Source organism: Apodemus sylvaticus, chromosome 8 (genome assembly GCF_947179515.1).
Source record: "Apodemus sylvaticus chromosome 8, mApoSyl1.1, whole genome shotgun sequence".
Lineage (NCBI taxonomy): Eukaryota > Metazoa > Chordata > Mammalia > Rodentia > Muridae > Apodemus > Apodemus sylvaticus.
This window is the reverse complement of record NC_067479.1, coordinates 105945919-105953598: the sequence shown is the minus strand read 5'-3', so window position 1 is coordinate 105953598 and position 7680 is coordinate 105945919.

Here is a 7680-nt window from a genome sequence, read left to right as displayed (position 1 = left end):
CAGGATGAAATAGCCATTGCTTTAGTTCACTACTTCTGAAGAACATTCTCCTTCTCTCTACAGCCCACAGACATTGCTCTTGTTCCATCTAGCTACCTGGACACTGACATGACATAGATCTGGCCCTATGTTCGTTTTATGTGTGCACCAAGATCACTTTTAATATCCCAGGTGGTCTAATTCAATCTTGCAAGACACAAATATCTATCCTAATATGGTGACACTTCTCTTTAATAACATGAGAGGCAGAGACAGAGAAAAATCTATATCAATTCTGCCTAAACAGTTGATGGAGACTATGGTTTTATATTCAGGATCAAGTCAACTATGTTTCTGAGGTTGGTAGATATTATGTTTACCTGTCAAGGAGACTTTGTACTTATTGCAAGGGATGATTCTAATACTTACAGATAGAGTATGGAACCCAGGCCTTCATTCAGCTCCAAGGCAAGTTGTCCAGGGGACCAATGAATAATCTTCTTTGGGGATTCTCACTAGCCTAACACAAGCATACTAAATGTATTTATTATAAGGAATTAGTCCAAGCAGTTCACATGCAGTAAGATGCACAGCCACACTTTTATATGGACCATTGGTATATGTCAGTAGGTAAAGATGCTGGCTGCTAGGAATGATGACCTGAATAAGCTCCAAAGAGCAGCTGTAGAAGGAAATGTCTCCCCAGGGATGACTTCTGACCCCTCTCTCCACACACAGTGGCATGAGCTTGTCCATACTCACATCTAAGAATAAAAATTAAACATATATGAAAAGTTCCCCGTGCAATCAGACTTTCCAATCACTTTTGTTTAAAATGAAATATATGCATGGGGTTTGTGGCAGCATGTATTTCTGTGCATCCTGTGTGTACACGGTATCAGTAGATGCTAAAGAAGGGGTCTAATCCCTTGAAACGAGTTACAGACATCTCATACACAGCACTAGGGAAAGGAAGTCAAAATCAGGAGCTGAGGAGTTTCCTTGAGTACACAGCAATTTTGTCACCTGTGTTACTTTAAGAACTTCACTGAGGTCCCATTTGTTGCTATGTATTGTAATGCTAAATTCTATTCCTGGGAAGGTGTAAGCCTAGGAGTGAATTCTCACAGCTAAAAGCTTTTGTCTTGCTAATATGATTCCTTAATTTAAAACTGTAAAATAAATAAATAAAAATGGATTCTTCAGCCAATTACTGGATGGATTAGACATAAGTGAGATTTGAGTTACATAGTTGGGGTGGAGAAGCCAGAGAAAAGAGGGAAAACAAAAGAAAGAGAAGAGAAGGCCCCAGGAGAGGAGAGGTTCCATGAGCACATGTCCAGGAGAAACAGCAAGAACTGCTGTACACCACTGAGGAGGGAGCCAGGCCAGCAGACAGAAAAGTAGAGTAGGTGTTACCCCTCCCACAGTAATTGTCAGTCAAATCAAATAACCATAGTCTGGAAGTAACTCAGGGATAAGCTTAAATTGGCTCTACTACAGACTTTGCCTCAGAAAAGAAGGTGATGGGGAAGGAAAAGAACATAGAGAAAATGGTTAAAGAAATACTTGAAGTGACAATCTCCAAATGTCAAAGGATATGCATTTTTTCATTAAATTATTTATGTTTCCTTCAGATCACAGTCCCACTCACCCTCCCATTCCTTCTCCCCTATTCTCCATCCCGTTCTCCCCAGAGAAAGGACCCTCCTTTATCCTCCAGTACCAACCCACCCTGGCACATCAGGAATAACTGCAGCCTGTCCCACTGCGACCACACAAGGTAGCCCAGTTAAGGGGAAAGAGATCCAAAGGCAGGTAAGAGAGTCAGCCCCACTCTATTTGTTAGGGGATTCACACAAGACCAAGCTGCACATCTGCTACATCTATGTATGGGGCCTAGTTCAAGACCCTGTTTGGTGTTTGGTTACTGGTTAAGCCTCTGTGAGACCCCATTGGCCCAGATAAGTTGACTCTGTTTTTCTTCTTGTGGATAGCTAGTACTCTGGCTTCCACATCCCTACCCCTACATTTCCGCACGACTCTCTGACCAAGGTCTATTATTTGGTTGTGAGTCTGTGCATTTCTACATTTACAGGGTGCTGGAGATAGCATACCATGAGAGGGACTGCCAGCAGCAGAACAGAATGGAAACACCTCAGAAACCTGTAGCAGCTACTTATAAAAAGGATTTGTGTCTGGGGCCCTGAGAAACAGAAGACACATCCACCCATGGGACACAGCATCTGAAATAAGGTACTGCCTGCAGTTGTTTGATAGAAACATCTCAGTAGCCTGTGGTAGCTCTTTGTACAAAACAGAGGTTCCTCTGTCTCCTAAACTTAGCCCTGTACAATGGATGTATATATTTCATTTTTGCAGGACTGATTTTCAGTTGGCCTTGATGTATAATTATTCTATTATATCTGAATTGAATATTTTCTTTCTTCTTCTAATTTGGTGTTTTCTGTCAAACTAGATGTTTCTTGATGTAATGTTTCTTAAACTATTAAAATTTGAGGTCTATGGGATCAGTATAGCACAGTCCTAAAGAAATGGAGAAGTACATTCAGCCAATATCAGTAGAAGGCTCTATCTCATTTTCAAAGTCACTGCAATTGCAAGATTTTTAACTTACCAGCAGGTGCATTGACTTATGTCAGTATTCTCTCCAGTGCTCACTTTTCTGTGGTGAGCTTTGCACTATGATCTGTCCCTGTTTCCTGATATTACTGTTCCCAAACTGGCTTCTCTGTTGCAAAGAGAAACTTCAACTGATATGAAAAACTGCTTTTGCTTTGTAAACAAGTGGGTGCTTCTAGTTGATGTTTATAACAAATAATGCTCAGTGGTCTTCCTTTCATCATCCTGTTAAAGGCAGGAGGTATTTTTTTCCTTCTCAGGATGCATGAAGAAAAAAAGAATTGATGTGGAGGAGATCAAGTGCAAATTCATATGGCTTTAGAATCACAACTCTGTCTGAAGGATCCAGTATGTTTTGAAAGGACTCACAGGAGCTTCCCAGGAATCAGTTACTCATCTAAAAAATGCTTCTTAATATATTGTGAGATCTAGTATGGTTAAAGTGCAGCATCAACAATCCTTCTCTAGTCCTAGTCCTGAAAGTAAATATTCTCTACTGAAGGTATGTGGTATCTGCTGTAGGCTACATCTAGCCAGGCTAGTATGAAGCTTGCTCTTACCACTGATTAAATGGCAGATTAGCAGGTTACCCTTCCTACCTCCACACTGAGGAGAGCTTCCCAGATCTGGATTACCTGTGATGGAGCTAATCTGCATTGTCATATAGCATGAGATATCAGAGACCTGCTCCAACCCTGGCAGTAAGAGATCCTGAGGCATGATCCTGTATCCAGTAGTGAGTTATGGGATGGTTTGTGCATGCTTGGCCTAGGGAGCTTATGAGAGGCCACTGGAGAAGCCTATGTGCAGGAGAAGATCCTAGTGTATTGGAAATGCAAGTACCATGAGATGATCATCAATAACAGCAGCAGCAGTGGTGTGGATCCTTAAAGAGGAAACACAAAATTCCCTTAAAGAAATACAGGAGATCATGGGTCAACAGACAGAAGCCCTTAAAAAAGAAACACAAAAATCCCTTAAAGAATTATAAGAAAACACAAGAACTCAAGTGAAGGAACTTCAAAAAAAAACCATCTAGGATCTAAAAGTGGAAGTCAAAACAATAAAGAAATCACAAAGTGAGACATCTCTGGAGATAGAAAACTTTGGAAAGAATTCAGTAGTCAAAGATGCAAGCATCAACAACAGAATACAAGACATAGAATAAAGAACCTCAAGTGCTGAAGATACCATAGAAAACATTGACTCAACAGTCAAAGAAAATGCAAAATGCATAAAGCTGGTAACCCAAAACATCCAGGAACTCCAGGACACAATAAGAAGACCAAACCTAAAAATTATAGATATAGACAAGAGCGAGGATGTACATCTTAAAGGCCCAGTAAATATCTTCCACAAAATTGTAGAAGAAAACTTCCCTAACCTAGAGAAAGAGATGCCCATGAACATACAAGAAGCCTTCAGAACTCCAAGCAGACTGGACTAGAACAGACAGTCCTCTCAGCACATAATAATCAAAACACCAAATTCACTAAACAAAGAAAGAATATTAAAAGCACTAAGGGGAAAGGGGCAAGTAATTATAAAGGCAGATCTGTCAGAATCACACCAGACTTCTCACCAGAGGTGATGAAAGCTAGAAGATCCTGGGCAGACATCATACAGACCCTAAGAAAACACAAATGCCAGCCCAGGCTACTATACCCAGCAAAACTCTCAATCATAATAGATGGAGAAACCAAGATATTCCATGATAAAATTCCATGATAAAACCAAATTTGCACAAGATCTGTCCACAAATCTAGCTCTACAAAGGATAACAGATGGAAAATGCCAACAGAAGGAGGGAAACGACACCCTAGAAAAAGCAAGAAAGTAATCTTCTTTCAACAAACCCAAAAGAAGATACCCACACAAACATAAAAATAACATCAAAAATAACAGGAAGCAACAATCACTATTCCCTAATATCTCCTAACAACAATGGACTCAACTCCCCAATAAAAAGATGTAGATTAACAAAATATTTCTCATGTAAATCTTCACTTTTATCAGAAAATGTTTATAATTCCCCTTTTAATTAATTAATTAATGGTTTTACGTCTACCATTTTATCTGCATTATTTTTCATGATAATCTTCAATTTTAATGTCTTTCTATATTCTTCCTCTATTTTATCAGAAATGTTTTTAATGTAAATCTTTGTTTTTATCAGAAATGTTTCTAATTCCACCTTCAATTAATTTAGAAAAAGGTTTTATATCTACCATTTTATATGTAAAATTTTCCATGAAATAGTCAATTTTAAAGTGTTTATCTCTTTCTTGAATTTTACCAGAAATAGTTTCCATGGAAATCTTCAATGTCATCTGAAAATGTTTATAATTCCACCTTCAATCAACATAGAATTATCTTTATGCCTATCATCTTACCTATATAATTTCTGTAATAATCTTTAATTTTTACATGTTTTTCTACATATTTCAATTCTATCAGAAATATTTCCCATGTAAATCTTTAAATTTATCCAAAAACATTTGTAATTAAGCTTTCAATCAATGTAGGAATACTTTTATACCTACCAGTATTATATTATATAAAATTTTCCACGATAATCTTCAATTCTAACATGTTTTTCTACAGTTTTATCAGAAATATTTTCCATGTAAATCTTCAATTCTATCATAAAGTTTCTATCCCACATTTCAATTAATTTAGCAATATTTTACATGTCTACCACTTTACTCATTAATTTACCATGAAAATTGTCAATTTAATGTGTTTATCCAAAATATTTCCCTTGTAAATATTTAATTTTATCATAAAATGTTTTTATTTCCCTTTACTTCACTTTTCAATAAATGAAAAAATGAAAAACAATTTCCTTGGGGACCTCAAGATATTTGAGAAGCCAGACCCATGGACTATCTACTGAGGAAAGCTGCTAAGAGGGAATGGAGTCAGCACAGGAGAAAGAACTTTGTTGCAGTCAACAAAGGAGAAAAGGGCCTTAGAGATCTGAAGGCCCCTTTGACATCAGACATGGAGATGCATGGAGCTTGCCAAGCAAGTTTTCTGTATTGATTTGTGGAGTACACTTGATCTAAAGAATCTCAGAAGACCCTTGAACTTTGGGCTTTTAACATTGTTGAGATGGCTACAGACTATGGGGATTCTACAAGTTGGACTATATGGCTATTGCATTGTGTTATGTTTAGCTCTGGCCCCCATAGATTCATATGCTTGAACAAGCCTATGAGAGCAAGGGAGTAGACTATGATGCACAGGTATGCACAGGACAGGGAATAGTTCTGTTACCTATTAGAGTAGGTGTGGCCTTGTTGGAATAGGATTGTCACTGTGTGTGTGGGCTCTAAGACCCTCATCCTAGCTGCCTGAAAGTGAGTATTCTGCTAGCCATCTTCAGCAGAAGCTCCTACTGGACCATGCCTTTCTAAATGCTTCCGTGCTATCACACAGATGATAATGGACTGAATATCTGAATTTGTAAGCCAGCCCCAATTAAATGGTGTCCTTTTTAAGACTTTCCTTAATCATTGAATCTGTTCTCAGCAGTGAAATACTAAGAAACTAAGATACATAAATACATGGATGTTTAGAAAATTAGCATGCATAGCCCATGTTTGTGTCCCTACATGTCACAACAAACACTTTCGATGTGTGGCACAAGGGAGGACAAAAGTCCATGTCAGTGGTACATAAATGGCTCATCATTTGAGAATTTGTTTCTCAAAGAACCACAGGGTATCTAACATCCTCTATCACTTCAGTTCCAGCTGAAATCCAATGACCTCTTCTGGACTTGCAGAATGGCATGCATGTGTTGCACAGACCTAAAGAAGGCAAATCATCCATAAATATAAAATAAACCAAAATGAAAAAAAAACCAGGAGATACTAATAGACCATATAGGCCTGTATTTTTTCTCAGCTTTTACAAATATCTGGAAAATGAACAGTGAAATACATACTGTGCATCTGTTAAAAACCTAAAAGGAACCAAATGCATTGTCAAGCAAAAAATCATCTTCATAATGAAGAAGGACAACAAAATATTCAAACAAAACCCTATCCCCAAAAAGGTCTTGGAATTTATTATCTCTAATAGTAAGTACCACTGATAGTACATTTGAAGGAAAGCACACACATACAGTTCTTTGTTTTCTGATAGCTTTTACATTCCCTTAGACTATGTTTTTTTTCCTAACAGATATTATAGAAATACTGGTGTATTTCCCATTAATATCTACCACACTATCATCCACAGAATTTTAGTAGTATCTAAATATTTGACAACAATGATACAGCATGGGGAATTTTCCCATCATGAAGTTGGTATCCACAGATGTGGACTCACTATCCACACTGAATGTGCAGTCTTGTTTGTAGCTCAGTCTGGCTAGGAAGTAATTATGGTGCCCAAGCCCCGTGAGAATGCAATGTTCCACCTGTGTCTGAGAGCTGTGGGAATTCAAGACTGTGCTACCACATCTGAATAAAGAAGATTCTTAGGAGGGAAGAGTTGGAAATTACTGTTTTATTAATAAGAATATATACAATTTACTCAAAAGAAACTTAAAGCATGCATTCAATATATACAGTGTATAGCCTTAAGAAATTATCAAATCAATTATAAGAATAAAACAACAAATAAATAACAAAATGTCAAATGAAAACAAGAAAAACCAAATAACCAAAGTAATCAAAACTCAAACCAAACTGTAAAAACAAGAACTGTGCTAACGAGCATTCTTTGGCTACTCAATTTGCAGCACAGACTTAGAGCCTGTGGCTGCCCTTGGCAGCAGTATAAAACAGCACTTACTGATTCTAACAATCATTATAAGAGAAACATAAGCAGGTCTCTTTTTTGGAATCTGTGTTTGAAGGACATAGTCACCCAAGTCTAAGCACAAGACATGTCACAGTCTTTGGCTCAAGGACTTTGCAATTTCATTGACTGATCTTGATGCAATTATTGTTGATGAAATATCCAGAAAAGAAAATATTTATACTCTCACACTCTTCTTGGATGTGCAGCAGCTCTTGGTGTGTCTCTGAACATGTCCCAATACTG